General features: G+C 39.2%; 2 protein-coding genes and 1 long non-coding RNA gene across 6 annotated transcripts in view; all 3 read right to left on the minus strand.

Moving 5' to 3' along the window:
* The window catches only part of SRPK2 (SRSF protein kinase 2), a 155,026-nt gene that overhangs the window by 117,031 nt on the left and 10,857 nt on the right, over positions 1-27,138 (minus strand). The window lies entirely within an intron of this gene.
* The window catches only part of EFCAB10 (EF-hand calcium binding domain 10), a 110,145-nt gene that overhangs the window by 10,072 nt on the left and 72,935 nt on the right, over positions 1-27,138 (minus strand). The window lies entirely within an intron of this gene.
* Positions 21,886-26,237, minus strand: LOC135313841 (uncharacterized). Its single transcript, XR_010373338.1, has 3 exons — positions 26,048-26,237; positions 24,418-24,467; positions 21,886-24,269 (listed from the first exon to the last, which is right to left on the minus strand). It is a non-coding gene; the product is annotated as an uncharacterized LOC135313841 (long non-coding RNA).

The following is a 27,138-nucleotide window of genomic DNA, read 5'->3' on the forward strand; positions in this document are numbered from 1 at the left end:
ACATATGGTGTCTTTCAGTTCTGACTTATCACTTTTATTATAAAATTCATAAAGTTTATACTGAAATAAATTATGCAGATGGGTAAAAATATAAATCATATACAGTTAAAACTCAAGCCAAAAGTGTGATCACTAAAGTGAAAATATTACCTAAATTGTAGCTAGATTTTATTATTAAACCATGTCACAAAGTATAAATTATTTTATTCTGCCAATTAACCTACAGTGTCGGAACACCTAAATATCTTTAAATAAGCTAACCAGAGGCCGTCTAGTGATGGCACCAGGGAGGGTAGATTCATGTCTTGCATACCGCCATGCATACAGTTTGGTACCAAAGCAAGCTTAAATACACCTCCACATTACACTCCTGACAATAGTATATGCGTATTGAGTGTCCAAGCAAGTAGAGTTGTATGATACAGCCACTCTCCATAATCTTCGAGAAGTCATGGAGAACAGGGGATGTCCCAGAAGACTGGAGGAAGACAAATGTTACCCCTATCTACAAGAAAGGCTCGAGGGAGGATCCAAGTAACTATAGGCCCATCAGCCTTACTTCAATCCCTGGGAAAGTTAACAAACGAATCCTACTGAGTGGCCATCACAAGTCAAATGAAGCATGTGATTGGGAAAAGCCAACATGGCTTCACTAAAGGCAGATCGTGCTTGACAAACCTGGTGGCCTTCTATGATAAAGTGACTTGCCTGGTTGACATGGGGCGGGTGGTGGACATTGTCTACCTGGACTTCTCCAAGGCCCTTGATACAGTCCCCCACAGTCTCCTCCTGGAGAAATTAAAGCGTTATGGCCTAGACAAGTGGTCTGTGCAGTGGGTGGGGAACTGGCTGACAGGCCGCACCCAAAGGGTGGTGGTAAATAGCTTCTTTTCCAAGTGGCAACCTGTCACTAGTGGAGTCCCCCAGGGATCAATATTGGGCCCAATGTTATTCAACATCTTTATAAGTGATCTGGATAATGGCATCAAGTGTAGCCTGATGAAGTTTGCTGATGACACCAAATTGAGCAGGGAAGTAGACACTCCAGAAGGGAGAGCTGCTCTGCAGGAAGATCTGGATACACTGGAAGAGTGGGCTAACAAGAACCTTATGAAGTTCAACAAGGAGAAGCGTAAGGTCATGCACCTGGGAAAACATAACCCGGGAGTGCAGCACAGACTGGGATCCACCTGGCTGGAGAGCAGCTCTGTGGAAAGGGACCTGGGGGTCCTGGTGGACAGAAAGCTCAACATGAGCGAACAGTGTGCTGCTGCAGCCAAGAAGGCCAACAGGGTGCTGGGTTGCATCAAAAAGGGCATCACCAGCAGAGAGAATGAAGTCATTATCCCACTCTACTCAGCGCTTGTCAGGCCACACCCGGAGTACTGTGTGCAGTTCTGGTCCCCAATACACAAAAAAGATGTGGTCAGGCTGGAAGGGGTCCAGAGAAGGGCCACCAAGATGATCAAAGGGCTGGGAAGCCTGCCATACAAGGATAGGCTGGGAGAACTGGGTCTGTTCAGCCTTGAGAAAAGGGGACTTAGAGGGGATCTCATCACCATGTGCCAGTACTTAAGGGGTAGCTACAAAGAAGATGGAGACTCCCTTTTCACACGGAGTCACATGGCAAGGACAAGGGGGAATGGACACAAGTTGCTCTTGGGGAGATTCCAATTGGACACCAGAGGGAAAGTTTTCACAGTAAGGACAGTCAACCATTGGAATAATCTCCCCAGGGAAGTGGTTGACTTGGTCACGTTGGACGCTTTCAAGAGTCATCTGGACAGGGTGCTGGGCCATCTTGTCTAGACTGTGCTCTTCCCAGAAAGGTTGGACTAGATGATCCCTGAGGTCCCTTCCAACCTGGGATTCTGTGTGATATGAGATACTGTTAATCAGACTTGAAAAATAAATGAATACATAAAATACAACCATACTCCAAGTACTTTCTGGGCATTTCTGGCATAGATAGCACCTACAAAAACCAGTCAGCTGGAGGATGATCTGTTTCCCTCTACTTCACTTTTTTTCTTTTAACTCTCCTCTGAGATGAGCATATCAGTGTTTTGCAAAACGGCCTGAAATGGCAGAGGGCTCACACAGGTGTGGGATTCTTAGTCATTACAAGGTTACAAAATACCAGAAGTGCCTCACTATTAATTTTGAGCCTTGACCAGTTGGCCCTACTTGCACAGTCTTGGTGTACAAGCAACTGCGGCAGACCCTATTTTTGCCTCTCTCAGGAAGGTTTCCTCTATTGATTACTTTGTTTGAAAGCCAGCGCAATTTTGGCATGTTTTCTGTAACTGCTTAGAGTTATACTTCTTTGTTCTTAAAGTGTCTCTTCAAGCAAGAGCCTTTGGCTTAAATTGGTTTTTCAATACTGCTTGTCAGGCAAAGCACTCACTTTCATTGGTAGGCTTTGAAGAGGACCTTCCTCCTCCCTCTTGTCCTTTAACACCCACCATAATCAAATATTCCAGACTGCTGCTAATTTCACAAATTTTGCCTTAAAGGTTTGAAAGTTTACAGCCAAGATTTGGCCCTCTTTGCCAGTTGAAGGGTTTTTGGCAAGGCTAAAACTGACTCAAGTATGAAACTTGTAACCGCACTTAGGCCATACAAGGACAGATAAAACCCTGCGCATCATTAGCTACTAACACATGCCAAATGCAAACCTGTGATCTGCATGTATTATTCACATGTGGCGTTATTAGCCAGAATTCCACTTTAAGCCCTCCGGCAGGCCTTTACTCATCTTTCCTTACTGAATTTTAAGTACATGTTCTTAAACCATGTCAAGGATTCCTTTTTTTTTGCCTTGTCCTTAGACTATTTCTGTACACCAGATAGACTATCTATACATTTTAAGCTGCATGTTAACCTCTTGAGTTCCACTCAGGGATCTCCACGCCCAGACAAAACATGGTTTAGACTACTAGTCTCCTTTACATTGTGTGGGAACGTTAACAAGAGAATTTTTGAAGGATGTTTTCTTTCCTCAAAGACAGTACAGATTACGTAGTGACAGCAGTATAAAATTAGAGACACGCTTCTGCCAAAATCTGCATATGAACACTGTAGATGAAGATCAACCCTTTAGTAGTCTGGAGAAAAATCATAAATATGGATTAAAAACAAAGCAAGTTTTTTTTCCAGATGGCAACTTCTACCAGGTTGAGTTCATTTTCTCTAATAACTTTGTTATGCTGTGGCATTTCTGTGACTGGCTCAAAAACGAGCAACCTTCTACTGAATTTGAAAAGAATATGTAAATGGTAGTAACTAGGAAAACAAACACAGTGAATAGTTGTGTTTTTGATTTTTAAACACAAAGCTATATACCCCACAGTCACCTGAAAGAGATTGCTACTGAATAAATAATATTCACTTCAATTCATCTGACCCTCTTGGTCAGTTCAGTGTTTTCAAGGTTTGAAGATCTCACAGCAGGTTTCATCACAGGTTTCCAATGCCGAGACAACAACCATTTCAGCCTTGCCGTACCAATAGAGCTAGACCAGCTCTCTGAAAGAGGAGGACATGTTTATCACCAACCTAGGTCCTGGCTTATAAGACTCCTTTTGACAAAGTACATGTTAACCCTTAATGAAAACTTTCAGTAATATGGTGGAGTGGAAAAAGGGATTTAAGACACACTTTCATGCTAAGTCTGTATTTTTTTCCTCCTTCAGCACTATAGCGATGGAGCATTTGTGACAGACGTCAAAGCCTCCTAGGACCAGTTTTCCGTATTCTAGCTCCAACACTGCCATCGGACACAGATGCTGAAGGTCCTATTTACACCAGCATCTTACATAATAACAAAATGTTCTTATACAGTGTTTACATTAGCCTCAGTTAGGGTTAGAACATACTGTTCCATATAAAAACACATAGACAAGACTGCTTCCCTGAATGAAGAGTTTACAGTCTAAGAATACAAGGAGTATACTGTGGGGGAAGAGAAGGCAGGCATGGGGAGATAAAAGCATTTATAAATGCATCTACGCAGACAGTGTTTATAATTAGAGTAATGCAATTGCCAACCATACCCATCATACCCTCAACTCCTTATGGGTATGATGGCAGAAATGGCTAAGGAGATTGAAAAAGAAGCGTGCAGCAGCTACAAATGTTGGTGATGAAGGGTATTTATAGGAAAAGGAACAACATGGGAGGAAGAATGGAGCAGTTACAGGAGATAAGGAATGAGTGGGCAAGGCTTACGATGTTGATAGATATGAAGAGACAGACAATGCAATCAGATTTGCACATGAAGGAGGAATATAGCAAGCAAATGCGGATAATAAAGAAAAAAGCTCTCAGCTTAACAGCAAATATTGATGAAGAAATTTTAAAAGGAAATTTTGGTCAAAATAAGAAACAGAATACATTCCACATGCTTCTTGGAAGGACTCAAAGGGATGATCCTGCAGTAATCAAGTTGGTGGATAAGGCACATATATTTTCTTTCTCTCACAAATTGATTCTACCCACTTGATAAGCTGCCTTTTAGCATATAAATGTATTTTATTGCTCCCAGCCTCAATTAAGATGCTCTTTGGCATTTTGTATCTTAAGTGATAACACAACATCAAGCACTCTAGCCTTTTTTTTTTTTTTTTTTTTAAAAAGAGCTTTCGTGTTTCCTACTAACTTCACATAAAATGAACCAGTAGTCTAACACAATTTCATCTGCAAGATGGTATCTTCAGCAGCACAGTATTCTTTAATATATGGATTAATATTATGCAAAACACAGAATCCTGAATGAAAAGGAATTGGTAATCTCCTTGCTGTAATGCTTCAGAGAGCAGGAATATGAAAATACGATGAATTAAATGACTGTCTTCTAAGAGGAAGGTATTTTAAAGTGTATGATTCTAGTTGTTGTATGATATCATTAGGACAACAAAACTACATCGATCTCTTAAATAAATGTATGTTTCTTCTCAATCTCAACTGAATTCTGTATTTAGTGAGTTATATGCCTGAACGGTAGGCTACTACCGATATCTCAGTAATGTCATTTAACGTTTGAAACACTGGTGCATACATTTAACATTATCTCTATCTGCTTTTTGCCTCTAAGTATGCAGCAATACAGAGAGACTGCTACAGTATGTTTATATTCTGATGTCTTTCTTGATTCACACATTCCTGTTTCATGAAATGGGTAACTGCAGTGTCACTGACTGCTAGTAGTTATCGATGTCACATGACCAGTCAGCATTTCCTTTCTACAGTTGACCAAACCACAAAAGAGACTAAATTGCTTAACTAGCTCTCCTAAAGATGGTCACGAGTCTCTTCTCTCGATTCTCTGATGACACTAGAGAGATCAAAGTAGCCTTTGCACACTACAGCTTTCACTCTGAATCTACTCTCAACATCCAATGGTATAATAGAACTCCTTTACCAAAGAGAAGAGGACTCTAAGCACCACTTCAAGGACAAACTTTGCATGCAGAATTTCTAATTGCATGTGGCTTGACAATTCATGCGAGAGAAAGGTTAAACAATAGCCCTACATATATATGCATAAAAATCAAAGGGCATACACCTAATGATTTTATATAAACAAATACCAGCTAACAAACAACTAAGATCAAAACCTTTTTTTTGACTATCAATTGCTCCTCACTCTTGAGTGGAAAGCCCTATTTTAAATTAAGTCAGGTTATATTAAGTGAGTGTAATGATCTTGTAGCATTATCACTGTCATAAGCACTACCTGCTAACTGAGAAGTGTCTCTCAAGTCTTCCAATCATAATAGTCATCCAGACACGGATGAGACAACTTCAACTCTCCATATCATCAGGATGATACAGTTCAAGTTCCTTGTTTTTCTAGCATTAACGCAATCGATTAAAACAAGTTGCATAAAACTGTATCTAGAAGCAAGAAAAATATTGTCGAATGAAATTAATCAAACCGCTGAGTTTTAGGTGTGGCTGCCAGAGATATCCAAGTTTTAGGGACATCTGCAATATTTATTTCTAAAAGTTTATGTAGATTATGCAGGCTTTATGTTCCCGTGTAGTCTGCATAGAAGCCTGTGTCTGAGAATGTCTTACCTCTTTGATGAGCTCTTTAACTGAACTGAAGTGTATTTAATCTATATCCCATCTAAAATAAAAAAGGTAACTAAAAGGCAGAAATATAACTTCTGAAACCTAATGTGACAGGGTTACACAGGATAATGCTTTAATATTTGTAGCTCACTAATCAAAACATGCAGGGCCACACTTAAGGGCATTAATTTTCAAAGCAATACCTATTGCAATTATTTAAAAATAGGTGGGCTACTGTACTTTTATCATTACAATCAAATAACACAATCATGTAGAATTACAATTCTCTTTGAAAGACATCACAAGCAATCCCCAGACTTGGGTTTGTGCTTGAGGTATTTTTTCATATGGGAAAGACACATCTCAAAATTCAGAGCCGCTGTTAGCCTGATGAGGGAGTTCATGAGTTACCCTGAGTGAGGAATGTCCAACAGATCCTCCAGAGCCCTTAGCTCAAAATTACTTTCCAGGAGGAGGTAAATTAAAGGATATAAAACCTACTAAGAGTGTAATTTAAGCGAATGCAAAGTATTTTTTCTCTGTTGGAAAGCTGGCAGATGGTGAGCTATCACAATGTTCAGTATTATTTACAGAAAACAATTACAGAGCTTATCATGATCTAAACAAAAAGTCACTGTATCAGGTCTAAACTCCGGCAAAATGAAATACATGTACAGGAAGAAAAATGAAACAAAAGACATCACCCTGAAAGCTAAACCAAAGAACATATATACAATACACAGTACAACAGCTTAATGCATCTCTTCACTTTTAAGATGACAATACAGCTTTTGACAAAGCTAGAAACCAGTCAGGATTGAAGCAGAAAGGTCTCTAGACAAGACGCTGAGCCTCAAACGTTCCCTGGCCAAATCACTACAACTGTGCTTAGGAAGTGCCAGTCTGTGGATGCTGTTCAGTGGAGTCACCGTGTGAACAATTTACAATTCGGCCACAAATAGATGAAGAATTTCTAAGACTGCACATGACTTTGCACGGCTAACTGCTGAATCAGAATTTCTTTTGGGTTTGGTTTTTTTTTGTTTGTTTTTTTTGTTGTTTTTTTTGCCTTTGCAGAGTAGCAGTAAGGGGCAGGAGCAGATAAAAGTGCAGCTGCTCTAAAACATATGATAACCATTTGCCACAGGAATTTCAGACGTTTGTGTAACACCGCGCAATCCTTGCACAACTGAGTCTTCCTTATACTAGTAGCCTGTGTTCTGAGAGCTGAAATCAATGCCAACGGGGAAATCTTTCTTGTAAAAACTTGGAACTAACTAGGCTCAAACCAATTTTTTTTTCTCTTGGAAGGCAGACTGAAAATCAAATACTCCTCTAAATTTAAACATCCTGAGAATATTTCTAGGAATTTATCTTTTCCCTTTACTTACAGGCTATTAGTTAGCTAATTATTTTCTTACTGAAGCACTGGAAAAGCTTGCTTTCACCTATGATGTATTAGGGCTCCAGGTTTATTACTATAAAGTTAAGACAAAGATATTGCTATATAGAAGAATTTCTAACATCTTCAGTCATCTCTAACACAAGTATAAAGAGTAGGGAAAATAAGCAAATTATTTCAAAAACACATATAGTAAAAGATACAGAAAAGATTTCTCAGTCCACAAATTAGTCCAACAAACAATTCTACTTTTGGAAATTCTGTAACATGCAAATATGTCACTTGAAGGGATAAAAAAATACATTTGTCCTGTTTAAAATATCACAAGTGTTAAACCCACCCTATTAATTGTGATCTGCTTTAGATCTGACGAGTAATTCCTGCCCTAGTGGAGAATCTGACTGTACAAATATTCAGAGTGCATAAGACAACAAGTAAGTTTCATTTGGTAATTTAACAACTGTAAATGAGATGCACATAAACAAAGAATTTGTTTGGAGAGCCCCATCAGCTGATGTCTGAGATGGGAATGAAAAGTCTCCTTCATGTACCTAAAGGATGCTTTTCTAAGTGACCCCTGACATGTCACTTAAACTGAAAGTAGGAGCCTAAAGCTTTCACAAATGTAAGGTTATGTTCCTATGTGACCTTTGCTAAAGTATCTGAATTTACGTAGTGTTATTACAAAAAAAAAAAACCAACCCTGGTCTGTTCAATTTAGAATATTGCTGCAAGTAACATAAAAAATGAGCAACATGAATCGTCCAAAACAAAATTAAATGCAGGTCTCATGCAAAATAAAAGCCTGATTTACTGACGTATTTAAAGTAGTCATTCAAGAACACTTGATTCAAATATATGCACTGCTGCAGGTACCTAAAAATCAGTACAACAACACTGAGACTAAAAATCTAATCATATTCATCTCCTTATAGTGGATTTATTGAATTACCAAAGGTCTTGATTTCAGTTCATCACCAGCAGCATCACAACCAAACAATGAAGCAAATTCAGAAGTAAGCTTATGCTGGAATAATCCACCATCACTTAATATTGTAATTATGCATGTTTCAGCCTGCTGCAAGCAACCGTATGATTTTATTTTACAAGCCAGATTCCCCCCCCATCATTGCCTAAGTAAGTAGCTAAGTATTCCTAGTTGCTGTGGGTTTCTATCTTCACAGAAGTCTTCACAAATAATATGAATAAATGCCCTAATGCCTGGTTTAAAACTTCATTCCCCAGATCTGACCCAGAAAAATTTAATGCGCCAATTTCTATGATTACTTTTTTTAAAATAATTCCCATGCAGCCTCCTCAGTGATCTAATTTATATAAAGTAAAATTAGCTTTCTCTCCCTGTTCTTCTGGTATTAAAATTAAGCTGTGTCCCATTGTATTTTTTGGTGGTTTAATTTGACATAGTAAGACTAGCACTTTGATTGCTCTTCTCACACAACTGAATGTGAGCCTTTCAACCACTTCTGCCCACTCCATACTTTTCACCCTAGTGCAAGTGCAAAATGTCACGTCTAAGACAATGACATCATTCTATTGGTATTCAAAAATTTAAATAACACAATACTAGTTTCACTCATGCTAGTCATTTCTCTATGCATTGTTAAATAATACTGCACAAGCTAAAGAACACCATCAAATTTATACTTATGGTTCCCTCTCTGATATTATAACCCCAGACAACCAAAACATACGTATTGCAGTTCCGAAACACCACATCTATAAAGCCAAATCCACACTTCTGATCATTACAGTTAAGATATTCAGATAGACTCGTAGTCTAAAGACAAAAATAAAGCAGTATAGGAATAACTAATACTTGCTTTAAGTTTTAGTTTTAAAAACACAGTGATGAGAGTTTCCATAAGCTTTGCCTTCTACAGCCATCCCACCACAGCACGGCAGTGAGTCACAAATGAAGTCACAAGTCACAAAACCCTGTTAAACAGAAGTTCCAGTTTTACACAACACAAAAGCACATTTTCCAAAGCAGCACATCTCAAGTACAGTATAAGAATAATCTTCACAGCAGCCCAGCTCCCTCTCAAGCACAAGGCAAATCTACAGCATAGTTGGGTCAAAGCTGTACTGCTTTGTTTTTTATTGTTTTACTGGTTAGACAGCAAAAGCCTAGGTTAAAAATTCACTGAGTGGGTACTGTAACAAACAGGTCCACTGCTATCAATCAAAATCAGCTCTTTTCCAGGGTTTTGTAGGAGTTAAATTCAAATTCTCCATTAAAAAACACATATTAGTAGAGGTGTATTACAAGAAAATGCTTTTGTTTATGAAATAGCAAATGCAAACCAAATGGGAGCATCTCAAGTCTGACAAGTCAGCCCTAATTTTAGCAAAAGTCTTGCAGCCTCATGGAGCCACCACCTAAATTCCCTTTAGACTGAAAACCAAAAAAGAAAAGCCTGAGAATTTCTCCAAACAAAATTAATTGAAGTCACATAAGCTAAGCACAAAGCAGTTCTCAGAGACAAAGACTGGGCACAACTGCCTTCTCACTTAGAGGAACATGAAAACCATATTCCACGAAAACTCAGTCAAATACTCAAGCTATATTTTTATATTATACAATAGCTTCCACACCTGCTCACTGAAATGTAAAACTTCAACAACAGGACTATGAAGAGTATTGTAATATGAGGAACATAGTCTTGCTATAAAATATAATTCCACAACTTTCCTCATTCCTTTGGAAGTACAAGGAAGCACAACTATTATGCACAAAGAACGCCTTCAGCAGGAAAAGGGATGACAAGGTCCATCCCCAGAAAGGTGATGGAGCAGTTCATCCTGGAGGTCATCTCCAGGCATGTAGAGGACAAGAAGGTTATCAGAAACAGTCAACATGGATTCACCAAGCGAAGATCATGCTTGACCTACCTGATAGCCTTCTGTGATGACATGACTGGCTGAGTCGATGAAGGGAGAGCAGTGGATGTTGTCTATCTTGACTTCAGTAAGGCATTCAACACTCTCCCATAGCCTCCCCACAGGCAAGCTAAGGAAGTGTGGGTTGGATGAGTGGGCAGTGAGGTGGATTGATAACTGGCTCAACAACAGAACTCAGAGGGTCGTGATCAATGGAGCAAAGTCTGGATGGAGGCCTGTCACTAGCGGTGTTCCCCAGGGGTCTGTGCTGGGTCCAGTACTGTTTAATATATTCATCATTGACCTGGATGATGGGACAGAATGTAACCTCAGCAAGTTTGCTGATGATACCCAGCTGGGAGGAGGGGCTGATACACCAGAAGGCTGTGCTGCCATCCAATGAGACCTGGACAGGCTGGAGAGCTGGGCCGAGGGGAACCTCATGAAATTCAACAAGAATAAGCACAAGGTCCTGCACCTGGGGAGGAACAACCCCATGCACCAGTACAGGTTGGGGGCTGACCGGCTGGAAAGCGGCTCTGTTGAGAAGGACCTGGGAGTGCTGGTGGACAACAAGCTGGCCATGGGCCAGCAGTGTGCCCTTGTGGCCAAGAAGGCCAATGGTATCCTGGGGTGCATTAAAAGGAGTGTGGCCAGGAGACTGAGAGAAGTTATCCTGCCCCTCTACTCTGCCCTAGTGAGACCACATTTGGAGTACTGTGTCCAGTTTTGGGCCCCCCAGTTCCAGAAGGACAGGGAACTCCTTGAGCAAGTCCAGCAGAGAGCTACCAAGATGATCAGGGGACTGGAGAATCTCCCTTATGAGGAAAGGATGAGAGACCTGGGCTTGCTCAGCCTGGAGAAGAGAAGGCTGAGGGGGGATTTCATCAATGTCTATAAATATCTAAAGGGTGGTTGTCAGAATTATGGGACTAGGCTCTTTTCAGTGGTGCCCAATGACAGGACAAGGGACAATGGGCACAAGTTGGAACATGGGAAGTTCCACTTAAATATGGGGAAAGACTTCTTTCCTGTGAGGGTGGCAGAGCAGTGGAACAGGCTGCCCAGGGAGGCTGTGGAGTCTCCTCTGGAGACTCTCAAAACCTGCCTGGATAGAGTCCTGTGCCCCCCACTCTGGGTGTGCCTGCTCAAGCAGGGGGGTTAGACGAGATGATCTCCAGAGGTCCCTTCCAACCCCTGCCATTCTCTGATTCTGTGAAGTGCATTTTTTCTTAATGACAATTCTGGTTAGTGTTTATGCTGATTTTAGGAAACAAGTTTATTTAACCATGCCCACAATTTAAATAAGGAGACAGAAGTACCCTTTTCCCTTTCCTTCCCACACTACATTTCACAATTAATAGTATTTAAGATAACATAATTGGCTTCAATTAATTTTTAAAATTATTAAGATTTCCAGTATGTTCACAAAATAAATAAAATTTAAATGGGTAGACATACTTGGTAGACGTACTTGCAAAAATAAGTAATCACAAGATAGTTGTCATAAACTAATTGCATAGTTAATAGATCCTGATTTCCCATGACTTGACCCTTTTTCGCTACATACCGCTTTCTTACTCCAGTTACTGCAAGCTTCTCCAATACTCCTCTGAGACACCTTCCAGACACAGGACGGCAAAACTCAGTCACCTCCCCCAGCCAGGGGTGTGCAGTCCAGCACTCCCTGCCCAGCAGGCAATTCCCATGCATTTTCACAAAGGTTTGTCTTTGAGACCCATATCTCTTTCTGATTTGATTTAAGGACTTGCCTAAAAAAGGTGCTTGCAAAGCCTGTTAGGCCCCTGGAAGATCTTGTAGCTCTTCTGTCTTCTCTGGAATACTACCTGCATTTAGTAGTTATAAAAATATATATTTTCGTGCTCACTACTATTTTTAGTCTATGCCTGATTCATATGCACACCAAGGGATACATTAACACGTAAAACTCAGCCCCTCATCATGCTAACCTGGAGATTAGTTTCATTAGCTGATACAGTTTAAAGCAAATTAGAATAGAATTTTACACATACCAGAGCATGAAGAAATAAGACCTCTTCCACATGACAGACTATTTTAGACAAAAACATAACCAACCCAGGGTGCTCTCAGCTCTTAAATCCACCAAAACAAGATACAATTCCTACACTGAGGAATAAAAAGAAAAGTTTTGTTCAGATAAGATATCACTGTAGAAAAGGACAGAGCTTTCAGAAAATATGTACAGGATACGAGTTGGGATCCTTCACCCATCTCAGAGTAGGATATTACTTAAGTTTCTCACTCTTCAAGTAAGAAAAATCACGCTGGGTACAATATCATGACAGTTACAAAGTCAGTTGCATTTCTTTTGTATACTCCCCATGATCCTACTAACAAACTACTAAATATCTACTTCTGTGAAGCATTTTAAATAGTGCACTTTTGACTGATTTTATTGTTCATGCAATACAAACAGAAGTAGGGAAAAAAAGTCAACCCAAGCATGCAGCTAAGTTGTAGTACTAACTGATGGGCAATGTCCCACTTGCTCCCACAGGACTCCCATACCTTTGTGGAAAGATTAAACAGGAAAAAAATTTTTTTAAAAAAATGTACTAAAAGAAGCAGCATTTTGTTGTTGTTGTGTTTATGTTCCAAGTTATTCATAGCAGACAGATAACTGGCTGATTTGCCAGCTCAATTTCAATTTTAACCCTGTAGACATTGCCTATCATTTACACAGCTCTTGATATTTCAAACTTCATTCATGTTTGACAGACTAGTCACCTTTTATTGCTGTAGAAATGAAGTAAAATTCAACAGCTACCCTGTAAACAAATACTTCAACACAAATGGAAAGAAAATTTAATGGGAACACCTAGATTTTGTGGCATATAACTTAGTTATCTTTCAGAACAACATCTTGGGCCTAAGCTACTTGATAATTTCCCTGTTAAAATCTGAGACAACAGAAACATACTACAGAAAACTTCAATACAATAGAAAAACTATTTTTCTTTGTACTGAGTATTTACTAAATGAGTCCTACAATTCCCTGCAGCCAAACTGCATCACATTTGCTCTTCTTTTCCAAAGGAAAAACAAGTAAGGAAAATAGCTCTACTACACACAAAGGAATGTTTTTGTATTGCAGCTACCAAGAATAGATCCAGGCTTTGCTGATCCCATTTCTCGAAAGCATGCAGTACTGACAAAGAATTAAAATCCACACAGGCAGCAGATGGACTCAGGAGATTTTGGAGCCAAGACCACTGCCATCCCTCAAAATTTCTCAGACCACCACCACCACTTACTGTCAATTTTGTGTTTCTTGTAGTTATGCAAAGTCACTGCAGATCATTTTTCCCTGCCTGTCAGGTCACACTTTAAAGAAGCCTTTGGAACACAGGTGAACCACAATGACTTTTATTTACCAGGGTCTAGAAACACACACATAGTGGTAGCACCTCCTGAGCATGAATAATAAGGTACTGAAAGAAGCAGTAAACTATTTTAAGCACTTCTGGTGATTTTAAAGAAACAATGGATCGATTAGCTTGGATACTGAGTGGTCAACATCTACCACTTTAGAGAACCTTCTCCATAAGGCAATCTTCTCTACAGAAGCCCCATCTCCTTTACCACAGAAGCAGCCTGCAGTTCCTGCTCCCCAGGGCAGCATTGCTGCTAGACACAAAATCAGGTATTGTTTTGCTGGATCACTGAAGAAATAAACCAACTGTGTGCCAGCAGAATTTACTCTATCTTCAAGAAGCAGAAGGGAAAATAACAAAACTGTTATTTGCATGGAAAAAGTACTGAAAGCATGTGCAGTCTACAGGCTTTAAACTGGAAAGCACTGCAAAAAATTAAAATCAGATTAAATGAAAGGAGTTAACAAAGCTAACATTTGCAGCATGAGAGGCAGACAAAAAAACCCAGACATCCCACAAACCTCCCTCTTTCCAATGTGCCTTGGACAAAACCACAGGGCTATCTACAGAGCACCAATCCTGTCAGGACACTTGCTGAGGCAGGTAGTTCAAGCAGTCCATCTGTTGGTTTGTTGTTGTGCGGTTTTTTAAAAACCTATTCAAGGATTCTTGTTTCCAAAGGAAAAAATGGTCTCCCAGGCATGAATGTGATCAGGGACCTGCTTAGTGACTAACCCAGCTGAAGTCAGTAACAGAAGACCCAGCTTTTACAGGAACAATGGCATTGAGGACTCATTCTTAATGGGATCCCTCAGAAGGAAAACAAACAAACAAACAAAACACCAAACACAAAAACAAAACAAAACAATGAAGGACCATTCAAACATCAGAAAAGTCAGAACAAGCAGAGCACAATGGATGATAAATCACAAGGAATGCTCAATTTGTGTCATGTCTCCTGGTCCCTATAGAACCAGAAGCTGCCTGAAGAGGCAAGGCAGCAACAGCAAGGTGGAAATTACAGAAAAGTGTTAGTAAAGTGTTAAAGGAAGAAACGTTTGGAGAGGCTCAGACACACTAAGCCTGTGGTAACACAGACACCATGCTATCACAGAAAGCAAAGCATTTAGAACAAGAATGCCAAGAGGGCATGGACACCCACTGTGCAAAGTACAGAGAAGAAAAGCTGTTAAGCAGAAATGACACAGCATTATTTTTTTGCTACAATACACCCTGAGAAAAAGGACGGCTGAAAGAATTACAGGTGTTTCTTTATAACAGAAGAAGGAATACCACCAGAATTCAAAATTGACACAATGACAGAAAATACATCCTAATATATAACACAGGGAAGTTTCTGCCTTGCACTAACATAGACCACCTCAAACATAAGCAGGATACTTCACCTACAGGAACATGCAACAATGAATACCAGTAAGAGGAAAAATATGGCAAGAAAAAGTCAGCATTGGACTGTGGGTCAGAGTCTAAAAACCTTTAACCAACTCATTTTGCCTCATGTCCCCGTCCTAAGTGAATTTCAGTGTTTACATTCCCTGCTCAATTATCCCAGATATAGCATTGATGTGGCTCTGTTGCTCCTTATGCCTAAGATAGCCCATACCCGTGAAGCACTTCCTACATGTCCTCTGAGGGTATAGTACATAAATTATGAATTATTAACCTTAATAAAAATCTTAAGAGCAGCAGACTCTACAGACGTAGGTCTTAGCACAGAAAAGTGTTTGAAATCGCTTACTTTTGTCCCAGTAGTGTTTAAATGTATGCTGTACTACAACAAGATTAAACTACAATTACAGAGGTAGTGCATGCACAGAACCAAGTTACAGTGCCAATACCACCAGGTATGATGTAATTACTTACCTTTAAAAAACGTGGAGGACTTGAAGTTAAATCAAACCTGTAAAATAAAAAACCCAACCAACCAAAAAAAACCCAAACAACCCAACCCCAAAACAAGCATGATCCTGATTTGCCTAGACCTCTCATACCTAGACATAGCAACTTAGGGGAGTAGTCCTACTAATGGAAGCACCACTCTCAACCTCTCTGACAAGCAGTCCAGTCTAGTCTAGTCTATGACAGACTCATCTGGGTCCAAAGACCATCAAATTAGGCATTTTCAACTCCACTTGAAAAATAGTACTTCAAGGGAATGCTTCTGCTCTATCATCCACACTTGAAATAGTTTAGGAGAAACTGCATGACATAAGGACTGAGAAGCGAAGTTCCTGCAAGACCCTGGCACACAGCAGACAAAAAGCACAGAAAGGCAAAATATAAACCACTCCAAGATAAATTAGCTCCTCTAGTCACTGCCTGATAAAATTATTATAAAACCTGAGAAAATAAAGACCAAGAGTTAAAGCAAGAGAAAGCACTACCTTCACAAAAATTCCTGAGAACCACAGCAGGGTTAGCAATTTACCCATTAGTGACAGCACAAAGCATTGGGAATAAACCCCAAACAACTAAAGCTGCCAAGAAGACAGAGAGGCTATCACACTCCAATTAAATATAACAGAGAACAGCGTACTACATAGATGTTACAAGAATGCATGTGGAGCGGTACAGGCAGGATGAAGCAGGCAGAGAGGAGCTCCAGTAGAACTGCACTAATGCCACTGTTACTGCCTGCCAGCAATTTCATTATATCTATTGCCGGAGTAATAACCCAAATAGGACTGTGCTATAAACTTAAACAGTTCCTAAGCAGGAACATTAGCAACAGCATCTTCAATAAACACGCTGAAAAAGAAAAAGGATATACATACCCAAACAGAAGGACAAGATACCTCTGATAAGATAAGTCCTGTGACATAGGGATATGGTTTCTCTATGTACTAAGCTGTGCAGGAAGCACACCGCATTCACAAGCTATTTAATGACAAGTCTCCTCAGTCTTCTGTCTCACGTACAAACCCTGCTATGTGCTATGCAGTAGCACCTACACCAAAGAAGATATAATCAGCACATCCATTAACAAGTGTGTATTTGTAACAGACACATTCAATATTTCATAAGTTCATCCACAGCCATAAATAAATCCATACCGATTTTACATTAACTAGCTTAAAATTTTTGACATTCACACCAGTGAGGATCTGTTTCTCAAGTAGCACCAACACAGTTCCAATTAATTCTTTCTAACTGGCAGTCTAAAACAAATTTCATCAAGAAATAGTATGATAATAATTCACCTTTTCAAATGTGTAATATATATTGCAAACATATGAAAGGGAAAATGTTTCGTCTGTATCCAAGCCAATACACCTAGCTATCCTCAGTCACCAGTCACCCACACCAAATGCTTTTGCAGAACACCTCCTCTCTAGATCATGACAATTTTACATACAAGAAAGTTTAATGTGTTCACTTTAATCAAACCTACTGTTTAGTGTCCCATTTTACATGACAACTTCAATTGCACTTCTTGGAATTTTTTTAATTGATATTGCCACCTAGTGGTTTGTTTCAACAGTATTAAATAATCATAAAAGCCAGGATGAGAACATCATTGCCTACAGTAAGTCTGAGAAAACTCATCAGCTACAGGAAAATCTAATACTGCTCTCTACCCAGAACAAAGGACATATCCAAGGACTACTTATAGAATTAAGCCTAAGGTAGGACATTCTTTTTAAAATAAAATTATTTCTATGGGCTGAATAAAACAGTATCATCAAATAATTTGGTTTACATAATATAATAACCCAATATTGAATAATTCTCCAAACATAATTTCATAGAAAAAGTACTGTTACTAAAATCTATTTTTAAAGCTTATTTCTTTCACTTTCTTGAATATAAAATAGAGAAGAGGAACATATTTCCCATCTGTCTGGTCTTTGGTTTACTGCAGGTTTGCTGTTACATGTCTAATGGCAAGATGATCTACGTACCCTTAATACAGGAAATAAAAGGCAGAACAAGCCCTAGTTTACCTAACATAAGAAAAAAACAACTTTCAAAACATTTCTGCTAGCAAGTTTGGCTTAGCTGTAAAAGAACAGAGTCAAACCAGACAAGAAGTTTTTAGTATTTATGCAGCTTCTCCATTGCTATTTCATTCTGAGCCAAACAAACACACACGAGTCCTACAGTTAGAGATACCCTGTTCTTTGTTCAGATTACAGCCATCATCAGTACCTTGTGGAAACCCAGATGCTTATTATGCAGCATTAGTAACAGATGATTGGCAAGACTGTATGTCACTTTAATCCTTTATGCTTCTATGTCCCTATTTCTGATAGGAAAAAACCCCGTATCGATTACATTTTAATGAAAAATTAGTTTTCAAACAGGTGGCAATATTGTCTCCAAACAGTTCCTCAGTAGTGATTTTAGTATTCTTGGAAATAAAACATGCATGCAATAAACTGACCAAATTTGAACACACGGTTATTTTCAACTGGCAATTTGCTTTTAAATCCATTTTTCTTCTAGCAAACAAATATAACTCCCATCTTTCTTTTTACCTTGCTGCTTAAAAAACAGAGCTTATGCAATTTTCATGTGTCTATCCAACCTTTTTTTTTTTTAAATCATCTTTGACAGTTCTAACGTTTGAAAAAGTGGAAGGAGACCTCTGAGCTGTTAAGTTTCTACAAGTTTTGTGGCAGCTGGGAAGGAAAAAACAACCCTGTTAGTTCCTCACACAGGGAACGTCAGAGTGGTCCAGCTTCATATTTTCCATCTGGCTTGTCTAGCTGCTGAGGGTCTGTTGCTAGTGATGAACCGTCCCAGACTGAACTCCGCACCAGTCACCACAAGCACTACACTTCTTGGCCAGCTAGCACATCACACAAAGATGGGTAGTAGCTACAGGAGAAGCTCAGAACCTTGTGCAGGTGCCCGATTTCAGCAAGGGAGGTTCAGTATGGCACTAGGTAGGCTTAAGAGAGAAGCAGCAGCTAGCTATGTTTATTGAAGATGGTGCACTGAAGAATGGGAGAGAGCAAAGGCACTGCAACTCCACTTAGTGGGCATGGGAAGAGAAGTGAACACATTTAGGACTTGTGGAGAGCAGAAAGGAGCACCCATAGCACAGGCAAAAGAGGGCCAAGGCTATCGTGGTGATGAGATACAGGTGACATTGAGTATAAGTGTATGTGGAACCAAAATTTTTAACACAGCTGCTCTAACTTATGCAGCACTCTGAAATATGTAACAGCAATGAATTATCCACCTTACCTTCACTTTCCTTTATCTGTATTACCTGCTTTAACCTTTACCTAATTGCTACTATTATAGCACACCTCAAATATATAAACCACACATATATATAATATAGAGGTTGGTTATTATTACTGCTTTTTTTAAGAAAAAATTTTTCTCAACGTCAGAGAGATATATAGACCAGAAGGTCTTTGCTTAAAACAATGTTCTCTAAAATACTCAAAAGATCTCCCTATTATTTCCTGGCACATTTTGATCTACTTCAGAACACAGAGAGTATTTCTATAACGAAGGAAGATCATACCTTGAAGATGCATTCAAGCCCTTTCAACTATTCTAGCTAAAATGGGTATTCAACACACAATGCTACATAGCTTTGTCCACTTATACATAAAAGTCCCTAGAGCTTCTTTCATGATGGTAGGTACAAAGGTTCTTTTGAAAGAAGACATAACAGTTTTCTAATAAAGCATTGAATAACCACTTCTTAAATGTAAATAATGCCAAAAGCCACTCTGCAAACCACCACTATTTTAAGATACTACTTTTAACAAGATTCAACCTTCAGTAGTCTTTACAAAGCCAATTTGCACTTCCTCACTAGCCAGGATTTTCCCACTGTCTACTACGGCAGTGCCCAGTAAGGAAATATTTTAAATTGTTAATAAAATAGTTAAAGACCACACAGACCTTCTGTAAAAACAAAGCAGACTGTATTTGAAATTTAACTCAAAACTAATCCCCTCAAAATTTTTCAAACTCACAGAAAGAGCCCCTTTCTCTGATAAAATTTCTGCTTACAGTAGGAGAGCTACTTGCAAATATTCCCTCAGATGTGCTGATCTAAGTACTATCTTTTGAGTTCCAAGGTAATCCATTTTCCTGGAAAAAGGCCCAGAATGCCACTTCACTTAGGCATCACCAGCTCAATACTAAATTTATGCCTTGTCACTTTCTATCTGTCTCTTGCAAGCTTTGAAGTCACCTAAGAAGGAACAAGGTTCTAAGCATGGCAGCAATTTTATGAATTCAGCATATTTGCATCCAGGTTACCTGAATGAAGAGCAGTGATTACTCCTCACCACAGACCACACAAAACAAGACTGGGTAGCCCATAAATACAGTGTTGCCGTTGTTTGTAATGAGCCACAGGCTTTGCATGAAGCTCATAGCACGAGCCTTGGGACTCACCAGGCTCTGTCTGAAAGTCTCAGCCTGCCTGGAGATTTGTTATAGCATTGAACAGCAACAGTCTACTGATCAAATGACTATTTCCTACTTCGTTTTAGCTATCACTTAGCTTTGTACAGCTGGAAGTGTAGCACCTATTGTTATACATATATCTGGAACTAACACAGCAATAATTACTCTGTGTAAATTGAACTATTTAATATGCTGGAATAAAAAGCAGCATAAGGGAGTAAAGACATGGAACAACTGTAGAGGACTAAAAAGTCCCAGGATGACACAGAGGCCTGGGCCCACAGACACCTCACCAATGGTCCATTGCTGGCTGCAGGACTGCAACCTGGGAGGAGTCAAAGCTACTCACAAAGGGAACAAAGAACAAGTATCAGATGCATGTAAAATACAGAATCACAGAATGGCACGGGTTGCAAGGGACCTTTAGAGATCATCTTGCCCAACCCCCCTGCTTGAGCAGGTACACCTAGTGCAGGGTGCACAAGAATGCATCCAGGCAGGTTTTGAATGTCTAATACGCCATTATATACTAAATCTGGATGTATTGACATGGCTTGTAACACGGATTTACAAAGCAGCACAGAAAGAACAACTTATAGAAACATATAAAAATGACCCAAGTGGATTTTGGAATGAGGAGGAAGCAGCTACCAACATTGACCTCCCAGACCTCCCAGTAGGGGCTCAGGAGGCTGATGACTGGCCATATCCCTCCCTCCTCCCAGATGAAACCATCCACTTTAGAAGAGTGGGCACAGGACCAGAGAAAGAACAGACGCTACAAAGTTTGTGCATTTATCATTTTGACTGTATGCAATTTGAAACAAATATTAGTATCACTGTAACTGAACTATCGATAATTCTTTGATTGGACCATTAAGACTTCACTAGACTAACTGCAAATTCTTGACTCTGCAAACAGTGATCATTCCTTTTGCTCATAACAAAGTTTTGAGCATAACAAATTCAAGCACCAATATGAAACCTGGATGCAACAAAGCAGTGAGAAAAGACTCTAAGATTTGGAAGGAGAGAAGGTACAGATAGATCCATTAGTAGCTATTTAGCCTGAGGAGCACCACACAGGTCCAAGCTGCATTAGTACAACACGTCAGCAGCTGGTGGGCAAGGATCATGGTGCAAACATAAGAGATAAGCAGTGAAGACCTTCAGGCTGAGAAAGCATAGAGCCAGAACAGTCCCTGGGTACAGAATCACAGAATGGTAGGGGTTGGAAGGGACCTCTGGAGATCATCTTGCCCAAAGCCCCTGCTTGAGCAGGTACCCCTAGAGAGGGGGTACAGGACCATGTCCAGGCAGGGTTTGAATGTCTCCAGGGAAGGAGACTCAACAAACTCTCTGGGCAGCCTGTTCCACTGCTATCCTCCCTCCCAGCCTCCATAAAGAAAACAATGAGTTCCGAATGAAGTTAATTTGTCGTTGTCTAAATAAGGCTTTGTAAATCAGACTTTTCCTTTTCTGCTAAAGTAATGGTCCCCTTACTCAGCCTCTGCCCTGTCTGCTATTTCCTTCCTTCAAATAGCCCCACCATATTCATGTGTATCTGCTTAGTTAAGGAAATGTCATTATACCCTCACTCACTTTTCATTCTGATATCCTAGGTATACGTTTATTGGCAGTAAATCTGGGCTTTGCTGCTTTCCATTGCTGCTGATAAAAGCAGAAATTAAGTTCTATTCAGGAAAATGGGGTGAAGATGCTTTTAATTCTTATTAAGTTTTCATTCCACATTATCTATGGTAATTCAGTTTGAAGGAAACCATATCATCTTAAAACAGCAGCAAGGCAGCTTGATTCTTTTTATTTCACTTGCTTATAACATTGTCATGCTTTGATAAGAACACCACAAGAAGCAAACCCGTGAATAAAGGTGGTATTATTAGGCAAAAAAGTGACAGAGGACCAATTTTTCTACTTTGTTGTTGTCAGCCTCTCCTGAAACACTGAGATTACACACCTCATCCCTGCTATTAGATTACTACCTTTGTAGACTGTTAAGAGACTTTATCTACTGAGTTTAAACAGTATTTAAAGTCTCCCAAATGAAGTTTCTTAGGTAAAGGCAATATTTATCTACATACACATATATAACAATTATTTATTACCTATGCCAATCAACTACAAATATGAAATATAGCACATACATTTTCTCGAAAATTAAACACTGGCAGAGTTGACACTGAATCAGCTGTGAAGAAAAAAATTAAGGACACAGACACTGAAAAACAATAAAATATTTTTCTTATCGCTGCAATGTTATTTTCAAACAACTCCTTTATTACCGACGTAAAATCCATGGCATCAAAACTGAAATATTGCTGTGGGACAAAATCTGAGAAGAGGCTTTGAAAAACAAGACTGAGAATTAGCTATCAACTCATCTTCCCGCTGAAGATTGCTGTTTTGCAGGAATCATTGCTAAATCAAACATGCCAGCACCTGGTGCACCACAGTTCAGAGTTTAACATATTAATTTAAACCACGTGCAGTTTCAATTCAGCTTAATACCTCAGGCTGCAAACTATAATTAGGAAGAAGCTGGCACACGTTCAGTTCCATTGCCCTTGCATATGAACATCACTATGTCTTAAAAACACTCCGAATAAACTAACAGGACAAGCAGGTTTTCTGCATCACGTCCTAATGCTAAGGAACAACTCTCAGAGGTCCCATTTGGTCTTTTGGTTTTTTAAGTTTGTGCTAACTCTTGCATTATTTCTATTATTTTTGTCATAATTAATCACATTCTTGTTTGGATTTAAGAGACGCCGTTGGCATAAATAATGCCACTTTCTGATTTGAAAACTTGGTCACACTCTTCTGCTTAAATGCATGTCCTCCAGAAAAATGAAGTGAGGTTTCCTTCCCCACCTCTTGAAGTGATCACATAAATTGACTTTTTAGCAATCTATAAATCTCACAAATAAACTGAAAAGATAATTTTTGCCATCACTTAACTTTTTGGTGTTAAAACAGTCATGAGAGGACTTTCTTTTACCTTTGTCATAGTTTTATTTTTAAGGTGACTTTTCTGCTTGACATATTTATCTAAAATGTTGACTAAATGTTTCAAAGTGGGAAAGGAGATAGGACAACAATGCAGTTGCGTCATATTCTTTGAATCAGATGTGGCATAATTAAAAGAATGAATTATTTCTTTTTACATGTATACAGTCTGAGTTAAGCTATTATGTGTTCCTTTTTCCCCATTTGCAAAGACAAAATATCAGACAAAGCCACTATGAGAGGCCTAGAATTTTAACTATTTTCAGATTTCACAACATGCATGTAAACACAGTACTGCCATAATGTAATACATGGCAGAATTAGCATCTACTATAAATATACTAAAATATTTTAAATGTCTGGTTTGCTGTGGTGTTAATGAACTCAGTTACAGCATGTGAAGATACTCTATTTGTATCTTCCCTGTGATCAGTCACACCAAGCTGTCCTAAAAACAAGGAGTATCAGAAAACGAATGTTACACAGTTATCAATGATGACATGCAAGAATTATTACATACAACGTCAACTGTTTTCTCTGGGGGAAAAAGTAACTTCCCTCCTCCCCCTTTTTTTAAACTACTTTGAATTCACAAACTCAACACACTCACGCTCTTGAGTTGCGGGTGATGAGGTCGTTCCAGTTTTGGTTGTACCAAACACTTACCCTTGGACTCTCCAAAACTGCATCCCTGTTGACTCCAAAGGAATGTACTTTGATCTTAAGCGTTGTTTGTTTCCAGGATCCATTTGCTTTCATCTTTCTGCAAGCCCATGGCAGCTCTGGCACACTTATCTTAGTGCCCTCAGCCATGTTACCATGATGGGCACTGGTGGTGGCTAATCCAAGGCCAGAGAAGCTGGCAGAAGACACAGAACAACCCAAGCCCAGCAAACACAAGAACTAAATGGAAGGCTCAAGGCCTTCTTACACAGGAAGTCACCAACTTCTGAAGATTGTGACACTGAAAAAGTAGCAAAGGAGAAGTAGCAAAGTCCACAAGCCAGATGTGTTACTGCTGGTCAAGCCTTCCAATGGACTAGCTGGGAAAGAGAACATCTAATTTAGCAGAAAGAGTGATGGATCAAATTTCTTTATCAAATTCACCGGGTAGTTTCAAACCATACTGGTTTATGACTTGTCACCTTTGGCCATAATGGTCAGCAATGTGTGTCTTAAAACTAGACTTACCATTGTATCTGATTAGTCTTAGATTGTCATGTTCTCTGCTATGAATCCTCCTGAAACAGATTAAGCTTTCCATAAGAGGGTGTTTATTTCAAACAAATGAAAATTAACACAAAGCATTTGGTTGAATGAAATATTATCCCCAAAATAAATTTAATCCACTGATCTTTCCCAATTCTACTATCCAAACTACATTCTCAGTTAATCACTAGTGATCTACAATATGAGTTCTGCACAGTAGGCACTGATGTATGCAAAAACTATAATGAAAACAGCAAAAGTCCCAGAATAAATCTGTGGTTTTGCTTCAATATACATATTCAGTTGTATTTTAATGTTCCTTTTAGTTGCAGCTATTAAAAATACTCTGTTTTCACCAGCCTGGCAAATCACAGGGCGAGGGTTAAGTACTAGTAGATATCACACAGACAGTACAAGTGGAGGAGGAGGGAGTATTACACTTTATCTCAAGTTTTTGTAATGCTACTAATTAGGACAAGATATGGCACCCTGTGAGACACAAGCTAGTAAGAGTCATTTCTGAAACACAAAATTAGATCAAGCTGATCACTTTAAAAGAATAATATCTTTATTCCCAAGACAAATATTGTCATTAAACAAAACCGATTTTTCTGGCTTCAGAAATAAACATTAGAGAATACAGCTATTCTACTCCTCAATAATGAGAACAGGATAAATAATTTTATTTTCTGCACCATGTTTCCTATAGAATATGCAAGAAGTTTGCCAGCTTTGTTGCAACATTTTTAGATAATCTAACCAATTCTCAACAATACTTGTTTTAGACAACTGGGGAAAAAACAGGTATTGTCTAATGAATAAATTGTTTTAACTTAGTTTTTAGATGCTGGATTTACTAAACAACTTGGATTAGCAGTAAGAATGCAATACTTAAAAGTAACTGATCCATACTAAAGACCAAAGTAGTTATCTAAGAGGTATCTGGTGATCTAAAATATAGTGGTAGCCTCGGCCTCGTTATTTACAGCTCTATCTCACATTTTATATCAAACTTGAGATTCACACATGTGTTTTCACATCCAACTTCTCCAAGAGCCTTGACTGACAGGTGTGCCCATAATATGTCTGCCCACAACAATAGCGAGTCCATCACAAAGCTCCTAGTTCCCAGGACTGCTCATCCCTGATTAAAGAGTGACTTTATAAAATGCACAGTGCTAGAAGCAACTAGCGAAATTGCTGTGTGTCATCTTCTCAACACTGTTGACACAATCCAAGGCTTACAAGTTTCTATAAAGCAAACATTTCTGGGAAATTAAAAAAATTAAAATAAACCCTCTAGTTGACATTAAAAAATAGAGGCAATGCTCTAATAGCATTTGAGAGGAATTTGATTAAATGTCTAGGACCAGTATTATGGACTTGGACACCAACATGTGCTAGAACACTGTGTTACTAGCATACAAAACAGGTTGCCCCAAGCAACAGACTATCTTAAAAAAAAAAAAGAAACAAAAGTAAAATGTTTTTTTCAGATACTATTATCTGTAAAATTATTCCTGTTCTTTTGAACTAGTACTCATAATAGTATCGTGAAGCTCCTGGTCTTTTCCAAGTTTTCCTGACAGTGCTAGAATTTTAAAACATTCACCTGGGAGTAGATTCTGGCAACAGGGGTCTGTCATACTGTGCCTTGTGACACCAGCAAAGAGAACTCGAAAGAAGTTTAAGCCTTTGATCTCCTCAGGGCTCCCTCTTTCATAACAATGCTGAATTGTGACTGCTATGCTAAAAAAGAAAAATCATTTAATCACCCAAACAGCCTCATTCTGACCAAATCACATGTGGTGGTTTTGTAACTCAGAGGTACTTGGCCGCAGCCAACCAGCATGCTGATACCTGCGTATAGGTGAAACTTGATAGCAAATGCTTCCCTTTTAATCACTGGTTTTCCCACTCCATCAGTCTGTTGCTCTTGATTGTTCCACAGAAGAGATGTAAAGCTACTGGCTGTCCCTTACACACCAAAGCCTAGCACAGCCTATAATCCTGTGACTGACACTTGCACATGACAAGATGAAATAATAAGCTTGAACTTCCTCAGGTATTTAACTCCTTTCACAGGAGAGCGAATTACATAAGCATGAGAACTGAAACTTTAAAACAAAGCTAGTTGTTCTCAGCAACAGAGGAAATAACCCAAATTCTTAGATTCACACTTTAAATCCCAGGCTCATTTTGGCATCAAATTTACACCTGCAGGTGGCATCAAAGTCTACAGGAAAAGTAGCATTTCAGGCACGCCCATTCCTTCAGTATTTTGCACTCTTTGGCATGCCTCCCCACCCCTTCGTCATTACCTAGTGCACTGTTCATGGGTTTATGAAAACTCTTCTCAAACACACACCTCCACTGATTCACTGTAGACTCGGATTTAGTGGCTAACTTCAGTTTCACAGCTCCTTCCTGAGCCAGGAACAGGAGTGCCACACATCACATCATTCAAGCCCCATTTGGATTTAGGCTCACAGACACTGCCAAGCTTATGCACACTATCAGATCTTGCACATGATCTACTGAGGCGGCCTTAAAAATCTAAAAGCTGCCACACTAGTTTAGATGATGTACATTCCTAGGCCAGTAGTATACCACTAGGTGCCAGAAATGTATGTTTAGAGATGAGTAAATAAGTGGATCACTCTATATTAGGACAAACTGACATGACTGGGCTTCAGCAAATCC

Source organism: Phalacrocorax carbo, chromosome 1 (assembly GCF_963921805.1).
Source record: "Phalacrocorax carbo chromosome 1, bPhaCar2.1, whole genome shotgun sequence".
In the NCBI taxonomy this organism is placed as follows: domain Eukaryota; kingdom Metazoa; phylum Chordata; class Aves; order Suliformes; family Phalacrocoracidae; genus Phalacrocorax; species Phalacrocorax carbo.